Source organism: Tribolium castaneum, chromosome 5 (assembly GCF_031307605.1).
Source record: "Tribolium castaneum strain GA2 chromosome 5, icTriCast1.1, whole genome shotgun sequence".
In the NCBI taxonomy this organism is placed as follows: domain Eukaryota; kingdom Metazoa; phylum Arthropoda; class Insecta; order Coleoptera; family Tenebrionidae; genus Tribolium; species Tribolium castaneum.
In genome coordinates this window covers 14,536,539-14,554,198 of record NC_087398.1, presented here as the reverse complement: position 1 = coordinate 14,554,198, position 17,660 = coordinate 14,536,539, and the positions used below count along the sequence as shown (strand labels likewise).

General features: G+C 30.4%; 1 protein-coding gene across 4 annotated transcripts in view; it reads left to right on the top strand.

Annotated features, from left to right (window-relative positions):
* The first annotated feature begins 1,310 nt into the window (after positions 1-1,310).
* Positions 1,311-17,660, top strand: part of dysc (dyschronic) — a 154,647-nt gene continuing 138,297 nt past the window's right edge. For 3 of the 4 annotated variants that reach the window (XM_064356602.1, XM_064356600.1, XM_064356599.1), the window contains exon 1: positions 1,312-1,787. The gene's annotated coding sequence lies outside the window, so the exon portion shown is untranslated. Of the gene's footprint in view, positions 1,788-17,660 lie in introns of all 4 variants that reach the window. The other variant, XM_064356601.1, reaches the window with a different exon arrangement.

Sequence of the window (17,660 nt, the reverse complement as noted above, 5' to 3'; positions counted from 1 at the left end):
ATCAGAAATTGTTACACGTTGTCTTGTTGTTTGGTTTCGTGGTTTCAAAAGTTTCAACAAGTTACACCTTTTACTTCAAAAATAGTAATTGTTGGAATAAGTGTTTTTTAAATTAACAGATTTTTTTTGTGTGCCGTCCGTCATCAGTTTATTTCTTTTTCCTGATCATTTTTCAGATTTTACAATTTTAAGTTGTCACAGTCACAGTTTGACTGGTATTAAGTTCCTATAAAGAAAAATTCATTTCCACCGATATTGTTCATAAAAATTTGAAAAAAAAGGTAATAACGTCTGTAAAGTGTCCAGTCCTTTAAAATGGAATGGCTGAATAGTGATTTTTGTTTAAAAAGTATGCTAAATATGGTTAGTATAAAATAACCCAAAAAAGTTTTAGTGTTTAATTTGGAGTGAAATACTGGGTGCTCAAAAATCGGCGCACCAACTCAACGGAGTGTGGTAGAGAATTGCTTACACATAAAGGTGAAAATAGTAAAAAAATTCTTTGTATTAAAGTTATTGATAAATAACGAATTTTAAATAAAGGATATGAGGCAACATTGTCTAACAGTCGCGATCCCAAAATAATTTGATCAACAATAAAAATAGATTATTTTTGAAACGGTTTCCTAGGAAATAGTTCCCAGCGTTGGCACATCTACAAACTGTGAATTTTTGATGAATTTAAATTTTTAAATTAAAAAAACTGCTAAGATCTGATAGTAAATTTAAAAATAATTATTCATTATTTTGTTAGTGAACAATTACTTAGTGCGAAACATAAAAACATTAAAAAATAATAAAAATTGAGGAAGTTAGCAAAATAAGTTTGTTTTTCAAGATTTTTCCCGTGATCTACATTTGCTTCTCAACAACGTACCACTGAGTTGGTGCGCCAGTTTTTGAGCACCCTGTATAAACCAACGAACGTTGCAAAATATTAGAATCAGACAAATAAAAAGGAAATGTGTTCTTTGAGTAATTTTATAAGGGCCCCAGTCTAAAGGAATACCAACATAGATTTTTTTTGGTCACTTGTAGTAATATTTTAGTTCGCTGTTCGTGCATCGAATCACTCACGTTTCCGATGCCTCTGTGTGTAATCGATTTTTATCAGAAATATTCAATTTTTTTAGTTTTGTATTTCCTTCTGGTCGAGAGCCTGACGTCAGATCTGGTCACTCAATTGGTAAAAGACAAAAATAATCGATTGGCTTGTGTTTGTGTCACCTCAGGTTCAACCTCTATATTGATTGTGACGTAATATTGTGAAGACGCAGGTCCAACATGGCGCCAGCGAATACCACAATTTATCCTTTTAGTTCTCGCAGGACCGTCAAGGAAAAAAGCATGCGCGTCGCGAAAATACACATCTCTGTGACGGCGAACGATATGCAATTATTTTGATGGAAAAGTGATTCGCAAAAAGACGATGTTTTAACGCAAAAAGCATATTTCCGGTGAACAAATCACCAATTCGTTTCCTTCTCTTCTCAAAGCTGTACGACAGAAATGTGGGTTTGGCCCTCAAATTAAACAAATGGGCTTCTGAGGGACTGCGGCTTTGGTCCCTGACCTAACTCATTCATTTTCATAATTGGTGAAAGTGGAACATTTATCCGGTTGCTAAAATTCGAATTTCGGGGTGCAAAGATGGTGATGTGATGTAACTATTTTTTTATTTTCTTTTTTTTTTAATATATTGTGCATCATGCTCCTTCGAGGAATAATCGTTTCCTTGTGTGGGATACGATCAACTAACAGCTAACATGAGGATTTGTATACAAATTGTAAGTGGGCGAAGATAGCTGCTGCTGTTGAAGCTTATTATTGATTGAAAGTATTTCCAGATAAGCAAAAATCTATCCCAAAACATATAAAAGTAAAAGTAATTAACAGTACTAAACAGAAAGCAATGAGGGTCTAAATTTTTAATTGCACCCGTGAGCTACGGATAAAAGGATTAGAATTAATTCAAATATTAATTAGAAATTTAGTGATTGTTTCATGCACTTGTATAGTGTCTAGTGTTTTTCAAGAAACTCATAAAATATGTATGCATTGGAAACTCGCACGCACCATTTAATGTAACATGATCACAAATTTAAAAGAAAGAGAAGGATAAACTAGTTTGCTCTAGTACGAGGGTTTACATTAACACAAAAAAACTGTTTTGCTTTACTTTTGACTACTTTGAAATAAAAAATTAATTGTCTTATTAATTCTTATGTTATTTAAGTCTTTTTATTTATGGTAAAAAATTGCCAATCGTAAATAAATAAATTTTGGGTATAAAGCAGTTAGCAAAAATGGTGGATGCGCCGGGATAGCGAAGGTTTATTATTAAATAGCTTTAAAAAGTATTATAACTAACTATTCGTATATCTGGAATTATTTTTTTTAATACTTGTCAAAAATAGATACAGGGTGAGTCAATTATCAATAATGAATAGTACTTTCAGCAGTCCAGGAAAGAAGTTTAAAAATTACTAAATTAATTCACAGTTGCATTGTTCTGAATATTGTCAACTTTGTCTTGACAGTTTTGTTATAAATTCGTAGCGAAATCTTATTACATATTTTGAACAAAACGAAACCTATTTTGATTCAATTAGTAATTAGTATTTCAAAATCAAACGCTGTATCTAGTGTTAGTAATGTTAGCAGCAAAACACAAAAAACATGAATTTTTTTTTTGAGTTATTTTAATAGTTTCAAAGTGTACATGTTGTAGGCTAATTATAATTAAAGCAAGTTTAAACGCCTTGTCATATTGTAAACGGCTGGGCAAATTGTAGATGAATAAATAAATGTAGTTTCTTACAGTGCAACTGAAAATTTTGTGCGCATTATAAAACGCCTATCAAGTTTTCGAGTTATTGTAAAATATCTATGGTTCATTCACAATACGACTGAAATGAACCTGCATTATTTAGGCGTCTTATATGCACAAGTCACTACTATTGAAATTAATACTTTAAACATTAAATTTGTATTATACATTATTTTTTTTTATTTTGAAAAACTATAAAAGCAATGCCTTCATCAATAAAGGGTTGCATTATCGAGAATTACAATAATTTGACACTGATAAGTTGAAAGAAAACTTAACTCAAATTATGCAAATAAATATTTCAAAGGATGATAGTAGAACTTAAAAAGTGAAAATAACTAAACTTGTGTTATCCGAATGTTTTCAGTTATTGAAATATAAAGGGGTTTTGATTGACCAATAATTTTAAGTTTAGGGTAGAAGTTTTGGTGTGTTTTTTATTAAACTACCTAACTGCTAGAAAGTGGTATTTTTGAATCTTTTATAAAACAAACAACTAAAGGTAACATCCTCTCATTTTCTAAATAGACAATATGAAATTACCTAACGAGTTTGGAAAGTGCACTTTTCCACTTTGCTGTACGAGCGCAGCGAGTGCTGCATGAAGTGCGAATGTGTAAAATTGCTTTACAAACAAGTTAGGTACAATATTTTTTGTAATGAATTAAAAAAAATATTTTTTATAGTTTTTAAATGTCCCTAGTCATTGTTGCAAAATATAAAACATTTCATTGCAGGAATGAGTATAAAAAACCATTTTACAATATGACGATGACTTGTTAGGCGTATTAAGTAACATATTTATTCGCATTGTAAAAATTCTGCATTTATTGATTCATTTACAATTTGCCTAGTCGTTTACAAAGGACTAGGCGTTTTATAATACGCCTGATTTTACAATATTTTACAACAGAAGGCTAATAAGCCTACGATATACACACTGCACAATCTCTATTGTCTAATACTAAATATAAGTTTTAGCGCAAAATATTAATGTAAAATTGTTTTATTAAATTCTCCAGTCCGTTTTCTATAAAATTTTAAAATTACACAATGTACCTGCATTGTTCCTTAATATAAAGTAAAAGCATTTTAAAATTATTTTAGAAAGAATTTCTTCTTAAGCGTTCTTGCTCTTGCTTATTATTTTTCTTTACTTCTTTATTATTATTACTTCCAATTATTATTCTCGCTTTTTAAGATACATATTTTTCATATTTTTGCCACCTTTTTGCTAGTTTCTATTTTTCCAATTTTTTAAAAGTATTCTACGAATCATCCGTGTTTTATCCGAAATGGATTTAAACAGAAGTTAACTTTTTGTGTTATCCATTCTTCAATTTGAGGAATATGATTTGTAAGTTTATGATAAATTGAAAGATGTTTTTATTTTTATTGCCATTTTCTACACTTTTCTCTATTATTTGCCTTTGACACATTTCTTCAACGAAGAGAGTATATACTCTGACCTAACCAGACAACTTAAGTTTTTATATTCTGATAATAATTATTACTATAGTATTAATTATTTTATCAATATTTTTGTTGTTATAAAAGCTCTTTCTTTGTTGTTCCTACTTTTGTGGTGAAGCTGTTTTAGGTATTTGTATTCACTGAGAGCAATTTTAAAATAAGATACTAAATTTTTAGTGGAAGTTCCATCATCGATTTTTAAACGGTACATTCTCCAAAAAAATTACAAAAATACGTATTTGAAGTTATAAAATATCTCCAGATTTCTTAACTAAATACAATTTGAACTTTAATAAGTCTTTCTTCGATATTTTGATTTTTTTGTTAACTCGAAGATTACTCGATAGCTTAACGGTCGAATTTTCGATAAGTCGAATTTCTTGATATCTCCAACCCTTTTGCGACCACAATTTGCTTTTCTAAGTTTAACTTTTAACACTTTAACATCTAATATCAAATTGTCCTTTCGTACATTGCTTATTAAAACATAATGATCATTCTATTGACTTACCATTTTTTTCATTTCTTTTTGATAATGTGAATTTTAGCTGACTCGAAGTATTTTCTTAGCAACTGCCTATTTGAGTTATCGAAGTTTGACTATATCTAAGTTTTGAAAATATTTTATAAAAAATGAAATAATACTGTCTGATAATCATTTCCTCACTTTCCCTCAAGAACTGAATTAGTATATATTTTTTAAATACAGATATTAGATTGTATGAAAAAGATCATCTTACAACCTGGAAAAATGCAACTCAGGACAGCTTCATTCGCAGTTTATTTACATAAAAGAAATAGCATTCATTCAATTCAAATTTTTTAAAATTATTATTTAAAATTACAAAATGTTACACAATACTAGAAGCAATTCTTATTTACGAAACTGGTTGTATAGCACAATGAGAATACAACAAAAAATAAATTTTTAGTTTTGCAAGAATATTTTCAGGTCCTGAATATTTTGTGGCAATGTTCGTTACTAAAGATGCTTTATTAGATTCACTTTGTTAGGTATCAACAGAAATAACTGTGAAGGATATGTTATTTCAAGCAATAAATTATTGAAAGACTGAGTTCTCCTAACTGACAAGCCACAATTGCATATTATTTTTATTCTTACAAATCGTGAGAGCAAAATGGTTTTGAATCAAGCAGACATAATTTGTTTTCTAGTAAAATCGACCGAAATTTTGATTATACATTAAAACCTCGGTTGTTCAAGATCACTAATTTTATTATTATATTATATATATATATAATATATATATATATATATATATATATATAATAATATTATATAATTAATATATATTAATTTTACCGTTTTTACTTTTAAAACAGGTGAATTTTTTCATGTAGTAACAATTGGAATAACTTGAAATTACTGATTTGTCGCAAATTTTGTTTCTGCAGTTTGCTCATAGCTTTAAATTGAAGCATTTTAACGATTATGAAAAAAGACATTACTAGTCTTATCCAACAAAATATTTACTTGTTTTTACTTTTGAAAATGTAATAAACGTGTAGATTTCTTGGACGAAGAGTTGTTTTTCCTTTTTGCGTGATGTGTTTACCTGTTTTTGGGAATTGGAACTGCAATTGAAAACTCAATAAATTTTTCAGTCTATTGAGGAAACTATTTGTGTTGACAAAGTTCGAAATCGCGTCAGATTAAAAAGTATATCAAGGAAAGTTGAAAGTGATATCGGTTTTCTAAAATAAACATTTCAATCAACAATAACTTTTAGTTATACTAATAAAGTAAATCAGTTTAGAATAATTAGGTAAATACTCGCTCTCTATGTAATCAAATAGCAAATATTCCTTTCAGTAAAGTTTCAATTTAGTTAATTTTAGACGAACACAATATTTCACTGAAATATATTTGTTTAATCAAACAACCGAGTTTCTGTTACCTGGTGGGGGCGGAATCAAATAAGCAAATACCTAAATGCGATCTCTCCCATTTCCTAACCCTTTTAAAATACAAAATGTGTGAAAATGTCACGTCACACCCCATCCATTTATTTATTATAAGAAAAATAATATTCGTTTGTGATTCTGGCAGTTCAGAACATCTCACATCTATGTTTTGTTGCATTTTTGTACGTAGTTTTTAATACTGATGATTTTAATCTAAATTTGTATTAGTCGATTTACTTAGTTTTTGAGATAATTTGATTTTTTTTACACAAACAGGTTTTATTTAAAAAATTATTACACAAATAAGGGGAATCGTCGAAAAGTAGGATTTTCGTCACTTTAAAGAGAAAAGATCAAACTTAAATCTGTTTCAAAATTGTTTAGCGCATTGCAATTAGAAACAGAAAAATTAAGAAGATTGCTATAAGTTGAATAACTTGAAAAACTTAAATGGAACACTTTATTTTTTGTACTTGCTTAGCAAAGATTATTAAATTGACTATCTAAAAACATAAAGTTTCAAATGTCTAAAGTTAATAACTAAAAAGATATTTCACTTTAAAAGTTAATTTCAATAACAATGCACACTATTCATGAGCATTGTTGTTACCATAGTATATTATTATATCATAACTATAGCAATTCAACCACAGAGCATTATTTTATTGCAGATTCGCCGTATTTTAAAATTTTTGTTATTTCACTGTAATAAATGACGAATAATGGCCTGAGGGTAACATTAAAGTTAATTAGGTAACTGAAAATTTCACTTTTCGATTACTAAAACAATAGTTAATAATTTTTTTTTAATATTCAATGTTAAATACTGGGTGACCCAGGGGTGCAACCTATCAATTTGAATTTTTTTTAAACGATAGGGCAATAAGGCACATTCTAAAAATGTTTGAATTTGTATACGGAGTGTACAACTAAGTTCTGTTTTTTTAATGGAAACACCTCGGGAAACCCCAAATTTTTGTTACATTTTACATTATGGACTTTTCTATCATATATTTTTTGACTTATGTCAATAGCGTAGTTGTACAAAAAATGTACAAATCCAGAACCATTTAAGATGATTTAAGATACTTTTTTCCAATAGATTTCTTAAGCTTAAGCGCATCTTTTGCAGTGAAACTGAAATCGGGGTCAATATTTCAGCGCCTACTACGATTTTCTGAAAGTTGCAAACTACAAATGAAAATAATTCGATTTTTTCAAACTGCCAAACCCTATATTTTATTTATGGAGCATGCACGCACCCCTGGGTCACCCTGTATCTTTTGAGTAATCACCAAGTGACAATTAACTGTTAATGTTTTTAGAAAAACAATTTAAGGTCTTTTAGATGAAAAAAAGCGTGTTTTATTTAAAATTTCTAAGTTATTCAACTTGCAACAAATCTCCTCATTTTTTATGTTCTTAAATGCAGTAAGCTAATAAAAATGATATATTCTTGAAGATTCTTCTTTGAAGTGATGAAATCCTGCTATTCTACGATTCTTTATTTATGTGTAATAATTTTATAAAAAGATGGTAACCTGTTTGAGCAATTGAGCATTTCCTATACAAATTTAAGTAGGTAGTACGTAAAGTTTATTTAACAATAAATTCCTTTTGACATCGAAATTATTGTATAATTGTACGCCACTGAATATTAATTGAAAGTTGTTGTCAGTTGTGACAGTTTTTCTTTTTTTGCAAATAGACTACTTGATACATCAAAAAGAGAGATAATAAAACGTGTTCCCTCATTGGCCAATTTTAGGGTTCTCTAGTTCTTCACAGCATGATAAAAAGAACAATGCAAATGCAGAATAATACTTTTCGGACTCCTGTGAGTTCGCAGTAAAGCGATGGCAGTCCATTTACCGAATACGCTGTATGTTGTTCCATTAAAAAAACATAAGTTTGTGTTTTTGGAAACACACTTGAAAATAATTTTAAGTCAGAGGGTTAGTATGTACGGCTTTCTAATTAAACAGATAAATTATCTAACATCTAACACCTTTTATATGTTAAAATATTTCAAACTCTTACTAATTTGCACTCTGCCCCATATTTTCCAAAACGCAAAGTCCAAAGTCTTTCAAAGACGCTCAAGTAATGGATTTGTTTAATCTTGCCGGTGGTCAAGTACTGAAAAGTTAATTTAGGCTTAAACCGTTAAAGATAGAAATATGGTGTTGGATATTTTTTTGTAGAAAATTTAATTCTCTACAACTTTAGTCAGTAAACTTTTTTGTATCTTCAACCGTATTCGGAGGATTCGTAAGAATATAATGCAGAACGCTTCATAGTTCAAAGCGATAATTCTTTTGCGCACGGTCGCATATTTATCAAAACGCTGGGAACACGGTTGAAGATACAAAAAAGTGTAATTAACAAAGTTGTAGAAAATTAAATTTTCTATAAGAAAGTCCGCCCTTCTATTTTTATTTTCTACAGTTTAGGTATAAATTAATTTTATTCTTCGACACTGTCAAAATTTCCGTTTTTTTTCGTGTGTAAGGAAGTTTTGACAACTGTTTGGCATTTCTCAGTACGAAACGTCAGATTATTTTTAACAAATTTAAAGCAATTTTAAGCCTTGCTGAGTCTATTTCGAAGAATAAAATTTTGTATTCAACTCGTTTTTGTGTAAATCGGTTCATTTATTTCGCCTCGTGGATGATAAACCACTCGTTTTCACTCGTGGTTTAAAAATCCACTCGTGAAATAAAGCGTCCGATTTACACTCAAACTCATTAAATAAATAACTATTATTCTTCGACAATGTCAAAATTTACGGTTTTTCTCCTGTGTAAGGAAGGTTTGACAATTGTTTGGCATTTCTCAGTACGAAACGTCAGATTATTTTTAACAAATTTAAAGCAATTTTAAGCCTTGCTGTGTCTATTTCGAAGAATAAAATTTTGTATTCAACTCGTTTTTGTGTAAATCGGTTCATTTATTTCGCCTCGTGGATGATAAACCACTCGTTTTCACTCGTGGTTTAAAAATCCACTCGTGAAATAAAGCATCCGATTTACACTCAAACTCATTAAATAAATAACTATTATCTACGATCATCAAATAATATAACCATTACTGTTGTGAAAGTTCCACTGTAAATTTTTATTTTATCCATCGACAAATTAAAAGAAGTCTCTGATTGGTTTTCACCCATGGGTAAAATTGACAGAATTTTTTATCCATTGGGATTGGGACCAATCAAAATTGAAAATATTGGAATTTTATCTTTTCCACCACTTTTATGTTGGCAATTGTGTGCCGTAACCGCAGCAATATAACCAAACAAGCCAAATCAGCTGACAACAAAAACAAACAGCTAATTATTTAGTCGGAACTAGTAGTGAAATCTGTGATTGTTCAAGCAGTTTTGGTAATTTTTTACTTTAACTACTTCTGGATTTTCAAGCTGAAACTTACGCCAAACGATTCCTTTGAGTGCCCTGATGACCGTACACTATGAATTTTCTTGTGCAAATTGAAAATAACATTAGAAAAATAATTTTTATTTTCACTCATTTCACTTGAATCGCCATTTTTGTTGATTTTAAGGGATACAACGTTCGCCACCAGGGTGTGCATGCGTTGCGTGTGCTTATTTCTGATTGGTTGTTATTGTTTAGCTTCAACAGGTAAGAATCGCACCTGCGTGTTTGTTATGATTATAACACCTTCGGGTATTCCCAGAATGAATTTAAATGACGTATTATACCTTTTTCATTAAAAAGTAGGTGTATTTTTTCATATTTTGCAATTTGAATTTATGTCTCTGTGCTCTGATTGGCTGATTGACGGAAGTGGGGATGCATTCCCGCATTTCCCTTCATGCAATTTACCAACAACACCACTCCATTACTATTTTACTTACTAGTGGTGAACAAGGTATTTTTTTGTGAGTGCTACGTTCTTGAGGTTAATTTAGCAATCGTGGTGTATATTTCCTTTTAGTTAGCTGGGGCGCAGCCCCAGCCTCCGGCCACGAACTGTACGGCACCCTAGCTCCATAAAAAACACTATTCCACGTGTCGAGTTCCACGTTTTCGAGTTTAATTGGTCGTGGGGTATGTTTCCTTTTAGTTAACTGGGGCGAAGCCCCAGCCACGCGCAACATAGTTCCATAAAAACCACTATTCCACGTTTCGAGTTCCACGGTTTCGAGTTTAATTGTTCGTGGGGTATGTTTATTTTTAGGTCGCTGGAGCGAAGCCCCAGCCTGCGGGCTATCATCTGTAGGCGCCTTGCCTCATTTATAGTTATATTTACGGTTAATATCATTTATTAGAGTGTTAATAAAATTTAAAAAGTCTAGGTCAAGGTCATTCAAAGTCGAATTTTTCGAAAACGGGGCATTTGCACAAACTTTCATGGTCATATCTTTGATCTAGAGGCTTTTTAAAGCAAAATGCAAAAAAAAAATTTTCAAAAATCCAGAAGTAGCTAAAGTAAAAATTTACCGCAGTTTTTTGTGACAGAAAGTTATTTAAAATGTTGGAAGAAGAGAATGAAATGACCTGCACGCCACCTGACATTCGCAATATCGCAACGAGTGCAATAGAAAATCTTCTACCACAAAAATCGCGGCACAAATATGAGTGTGTTTATGAAAGGTTTTTAAAAATTTTTTTTTTTGGTTATTTGATCGTAGATAAAGTATAGTATTATACTCGCAAGTAAAGGTTTTTATCCACTCAAATGATTACATGCACTCGCCTTCGGCTCGTGCAGCAAACTTCATTTTTGTGGATAAAAATCTTCTTTACTTGCTCGTGTAATAATATACTAATTCCGTTACCTGACTACCGGTAAAATGAAACGAATACGTGGCTTCAGCGTCTTTGAACGTCCTTAGGGACTAAACCTTTGACGATAGAGATATGGTCTCGCGGACTTTTTTAAATGAAATTTATTTTTTTTAATAATTCTTTTCCTAACATTTTAATGAAAATTTTAGTCGTCAGTCTTTCTCAGTTTGTTTTGCAAGTAATTAGTGAATTGTGTGAATTTAAATTAATTGAACGATTTGACACCAAAACGATATAAAGCGCCCTCATTTTTACTCTTTCATACTATTTTTTTGGGTTCAGAAATCAGAAAATCCTGTGATTTTATATCTCGTTTCGTCTCCTAATTTATAGTCCTCCGTACTACGAACTGCTGACAAATAACTTGAAACTTGTCGATTTATTTCAAAAATATATTTCACGCCGACAAGTCAGACAACATTATGTATGTATACACACGGTTTAAAGTAAATCGAATGTGAATGCATTTTCCGAATTCCGATTGGATTCGAAAATGTTTTCTGTGTTGCATAATAAAACGTCCACAAAACGCTAAATTGTAAATAACTCACGTGTAAAACGTGATGATTATTTAAACCTCGATTTTGGATAATAATGTACCAAATGATTTTTTAAAACACAATAAAAGTGTTTATCATATCGATTTAGGAGCCACTACATTCATCACTTTGCATAAACCGTTTTAATCCAATTCGAATTTGATAAATGACACCGTATTTGATAAACAGTGAAATCATTATTTTTTGTCGCTAATTTTGCTAATGAAGAGTAATTCACGTCGCAGTAGAAAATTTTACGCATTGCGTGTAGCTGCACTAGTCTCTGTGGTAATTTACCACTGTTTGATTGTACTTAGCTATTTATAATGAAAAACTCGCCGTGAAATACCCGATTTACCATTTATGCAAATTTCTACAAAATTTTTGCCTCGCGTGTGCAATAAATAAGTCATAGAACTCAACACAGATCGTTTTGAAAATTGTTTACCACTAGAAAAAAATCCTAATTATATAATTACAGGTGTAATTAGGAGGCCGTACAAAGCAAACACTAAGGTTTCTTAACAACCCTGAATAATTTTATTATTGTGACTGTTTTTCATGAACAGAATCGATATATTTCTGTAATTAGACGAGTCATGAAAATGACTGCAACATTTGAAGCTTACGTCTACAAATTTCAGATTTTGTTAATAAAACTCGTTGCTTTGACACAACAAGCTCGCGCTGTTTGTGAGCTTTTTCGAGCACTCACACTTAATTAAACATAACTTTCACTTTAGGGGCGGATGTCATATTTTGCGACTCATTGCGTTCGGAAAACTCTGTAAATGTGATAACAAGTGCACAAAATGGCATGTTGCATGCGAAATAGTTTACTTCTTATCTTGATTCACATTACTATTATTTGCCGTTTTCGTTCTACCTGCAAATGCAACTTGTTTATTGTTGCGGAAATTTTGTTGCAGCGGATGTTTATGTTTACAATTATTTCGCTGCTGTTGCATTAATTTTTCTGAAGCAGTGCGAAAATAAAACGCCGGATTTTGTATGAATTATTTTGTTTTCATTTGCATTTTCGCGCTCGTGCTGGTGTGAAAAGTGCTGATTATCGCTCTATTGTCGAAGGAAACAAAGCTCACTTTATCACACCAAGCATTAATCAGTATATTAAAGGATTAAAGTTATTGGTGGGATTTTTGCGTGGGATTTTAATAGCTCTCACTTTTCAATTACACATTCAAACTGAGCAATTAGGTATTGAAACATCACTTGACTTTTAGAATATCAGTGTTTTAATTTTGTGCCTAAAAAGTTAAATGGCTGAGTGTTTATCTATGGTATGCAGATGGGGTCACAATGTATCGTTCCTATCTCGACCGACTTGTGTTGGGGTAATTAAATTCTGTGATAACAATCTACGAGACGAGTATTTAATGTAACTCTGTCTAAATAAATCTTATTGGCTTATGAATCTCACTGGAAAAAAATGTTACAATTTCCCCGGCAAAATTAGCTAAAACATTGAAATTACTTAATCTTTTAAAGAATGTTTCATATGTTGAAACATGGTTGACTAAAACTGGGAATCCCCTAAAACGTTAAATAATTAAAATATGCTGAGCTTTAAGAAGGTTAAGGTATTTTCATTAAGTCTTGTTACAATTGTGAAAACATATTGAAGAATAAAACAAGTATTTCTAGTTTTTTCAGAGTTAGTTTTAGTTAACCTTCAGTTGAATTAATCGAATAAAAATCTAGACATATCATTTTGAGTGTAAGTACAAGTATAACTAACTAATTGTTAGAATTTAGGTAAATAATTTTTTAGAAAAATTTGGATTGACCGTTTTTGTTTATAATTTTTGATGTTTTACTGTGTCCATTATCCTTTCATTAGAATATGTAGTCTTGTAAAACAGATTTGCAAAAAAAAGAACAAAAAGTTATTTATGCATTAATGCAAATATTGAATTAAACAGTTCCAACATATTTTTTAGTGTTGCCAACTTAATTTTATATGGGTCTATTTCATTAACAAACTGCACTTTTTGAGTATTCAAAAATTCTGTTTTCTGTTTCTATCTGAAACAGAATCGGATATAATTAAAAAATTAAGATTCGATTTGATTTAATATTCAATTTTGTAAAATACTTTGCGAAAAAAACATAGTATTATGTCTAGTTTTTTCAGAATTTGTAATTTTTTAGTGTTTTTTCTAAATATGAATAACGAAATAAAATTTACATTTTTTTGCTAATACTTTTCTTTTTCTTGCAACAAAAAAATTAATTAAAATATTATTATAAATAATTTGAATTTGAATTATTTTTTCCCTTCTTGAAGTTTTTCAAAATTTCACTTCTCTGTTGTTAATAACAAAATTTACTCTTTTTTTTTAATATTTTTTTTTCCTTTTTCTGCTTGAGGTTCATCATTCACCAAAGTTATCAAGTGAACATATTATTTGTGGAATCATGCTTTATAAAACGTTTGAAAACTGAAGATCGATATTTCAAATATTTTTCGTAGGTATTAAAATTGGATTTTGCTTTATAAATACGTAAAATAATATGCAAAAGTTTTGCGCTTTACACTTTTCATTTTGTCTTTACATTTTTACTTTTTTAATGTTGGATTTTAAACAGGTTTATTTGTTGGAAGTAAGATTTTCACAACATGTAGTTTTTTATAATAATATCTATATTCAAAAATCGAGAAAACATGAGAACCATTATAAATTATTACATCTTTAAACGATAATTAAGGTTCATATGAGAAAAGAGGTTATCCTCCAGTTTTATACTTACATATGATTTTTTAACAGCTTTATCAGAAAATGTCATTTTCCATGAGATCGAAAATATGCTACTGTGAAACCTCTCTAAATGGACACCTCCTTATAATGTACAACTTTTCACAACGGACATTTTTGTAGGAACGTAACAATGCCAATATTAAAATTTCCCAGCTCCCATTAGTGGACACCTCTTCACAACGGACAATTAAAGATTCTCTATCGGTGTCCGTTGCTGAGACGTTTTACTGTAATTTATAGCAAGCCTTGAAAGGCAAGTGTATCTTTAGCCACGGGCTATATATCTAGAGTTATCCAAATATATTGTTTCAATTTTAGCAAATAAAAAATTACAAAATTTTTAGAAAATTTTTTTCCGAAATTCTGCTAAGCATCATTCACCAATTGAATATTTCTACCCACATTTATTTTTTTACTTGTTAAAATAGCATTCCACAATGTAGGCTTTTTGTTTTATTTTGGAATAATTTAGTTTAGGCAAGGAAGCAATTCTTTAAAAATTCGAATTTGTCAATTTTTGACATATGGCTAATATTTCGCAGGCACGGGCTGCTCTAATTCAGTTTTTTTTTCGATCTCATGTTACCTATACCTACGTTATTTTCTAAGAAAAGATAAAGAAAATTCTGATAGAGCTGTTGAAAAAATACTTCCAAGAAATTTAAACAGAAAACGCTCCATTATAAAAATTTTGCTAATAAAATAATAAAATTAAAACAAAAAAGGAATATCGTTCTACTGTTTTTTTAAGTCTTAGAAAATTCAAATTTGCTTATCGTTCAGAATAAACTACTATAAAATAGAAAAATCAATACGTTACACTTACCATTTTTAACAGTTATTTTTTTGGGGGATATTGTTTTTTTTTTCAGAATACACTTACATACTGGTTCACAAGAGTTAGAGAAGTCTAACGAATCTAACATCATACAAATTTTATCATCTTTCAAGCATTATATATAATCCAATAAAAACAAATCAGTGAATATGTATCTGCTTTTAAATCTATTCATTTTATCAGTTATTCTTTAAATTCAACAATAGTCTGAACTTTTTTTAGTCAGTTTATTTAAATGAAAGATCAAACCTAGTACTAGCATAAATTTTCGTCAAATACAAGATAATCCTGAAAATGAAATAAATAAACGTGAAAAAGTTCTTTCTAATGTCACTAAACATGCACTAGAATTTTAAATGTCTCCTTTTTTTAAGATATCTTTTGTTAAAAAATAACCTTCTAGTTATTTGAAAAGTTTGGTTATTCCAAAAACGTCCTTTTTTCACTTATTTCTCTAATATTATGTTGTCGCTGATTTTTTCAGACATTTTACTCTATTGTGTACCATTCAGGCTTTTTCTATCATTACTCATCGTGAATTTTCTATAATATAACTTGAAACGACTAAAAACTTCTTAAAATTGTTTAACCAAACAATTAAGAACTTACGAAATAAAGAAATGTGATGAAAATTAAAAATTATATCAATTGACTTACAAAAAAATGCAACCCGTCTATTTACTAGTAAGATATTTTTGTCCTAAAATTTTGCCCATTTAGCCCATATGTGAATATGCCACTGACTTGGGTACACGAAGCTTTTTCCAAGGTTTTTACAAAAAATATAAATCAAGTCCAAGGTCTAAATTATTATCCATTTAAATTGTCATGAAATATAAAAAATGTGCATTAAATAGCAAGTACTCTGAAAAACAGAATGTAGAAAACTTAAGGCTGTCTTGTTTTCGTCTAAAACTGTTCTGCATTCTTTGAAAAAGTTGTAGATTTAGGGCCGGTTTATAGAAAGGGAAATTAAGATTTAATTCAAAATTAAACTAATTCGTATTAAGTTGCCATTTAAAATGCATTGATAAATTGTCAAGTTAATCGCAATTAAAATTTAATTGCAATTAATATGTTCTGTAAACCGGCTAAAAATCTTAATTTCCCTTTCTATAAACCGGCCCTAAGTGTTAATATTTATTTTTTGAAAAAAACATTTTACCCATTCTGAATGTCTTTATGTCAGCCATTCGTTATATCCTGATCCAATATAAATAATTGTTGCGGAAAGTAATTATTTGGAGCAATCGAAATCGCGGTATCGGTCGGTATATCGCAGAAGCTTGTTGGCACACTGGCCAGATGCGACATTAAATTGATTTATTGTGTGTTGCAGAATGGGTTAGTACTAAATAAACAACGACTAAAGTGATATCCAGCAAAATGCTCCGAAACATTAATTCTGCATTAGGTAAAGTAAATACCTTTAGATCCGACAAGTTCAGCTGGTTAAAGTTTTGCGGTGTTCATTTCAGTCCAGAAATTGACAAAATTGAAACTCTGCAGCTGATACTCATTTATAATCAGTCAGAGTACTTATATTTTGATGACCCGAACTTATTTGAGGACTCGCCTTGGAGAGAATCTATTCAGTATTCAGCAGAAAGCGATGATCGGTCATCAAGATTTCCTCGTAAAAGCGGTTGACTTGAACAGTTTACGGGAATTCAGATATTAAATGAGACGGAACGGAAACATCTGCAGGTCTTACATATCGCTTTTTCCCGACACTCAGCGATATTAAATTTATCACGTTTATTGCGAGCAATTATTTTTTCCAACAGCTGTAAACAATATGTGAAATTAAGACTCTTTTCTGCGATTACTTTCACATTGTTGGGACAAAAACAGTGAGTTGAAGACGGCTTTGTCATTGAAAGAAAGGTTCCATTTATCTCAATATTTTCTTAAAAAAATTGCTTCCCTGTGCTTAAATGAACATGTAGTCAAAGGAAGTGACTCTCATAAAGCACTTAACTGTGTTTTCATCTCTGCGGCTTTAATAAACCTAGATGAAAACTTTGCGGTTTTTAATGAATAATCTGTTTAAAAAACTGTTGAATATTTTAATAACGAATTAGGAATACTAATTAAAATTTGTCGCGGACGTGCAAGTGATGCAAAAATTGTTTTTGTTAGTAGTTTTTAGAGGTCGTGTTCTATGACACTACGCCTTTGATCAATATCATTTAAGCTTCGGCTGACGTGACGCCCTCGTGTCCTGATCGGTCTTATTGCCTGCGACAGGACTACCGCATATTGACACAGGTCCTTGCGATAACTCAGGATTATGGCGTGGCGCACACTGGCTTTCAAGGATGTAGATGCTATCCCTGGTCGTATTTGTGCTTTCAAAGGGAATTTTCTTTCAAAACGTGTCAAAAGTATCACGTATGGATCTGTTCTTGAAAAAATTAAAGCCTGCAAAAATAAAAAGAAATCGTTTTTGCTCGTAAC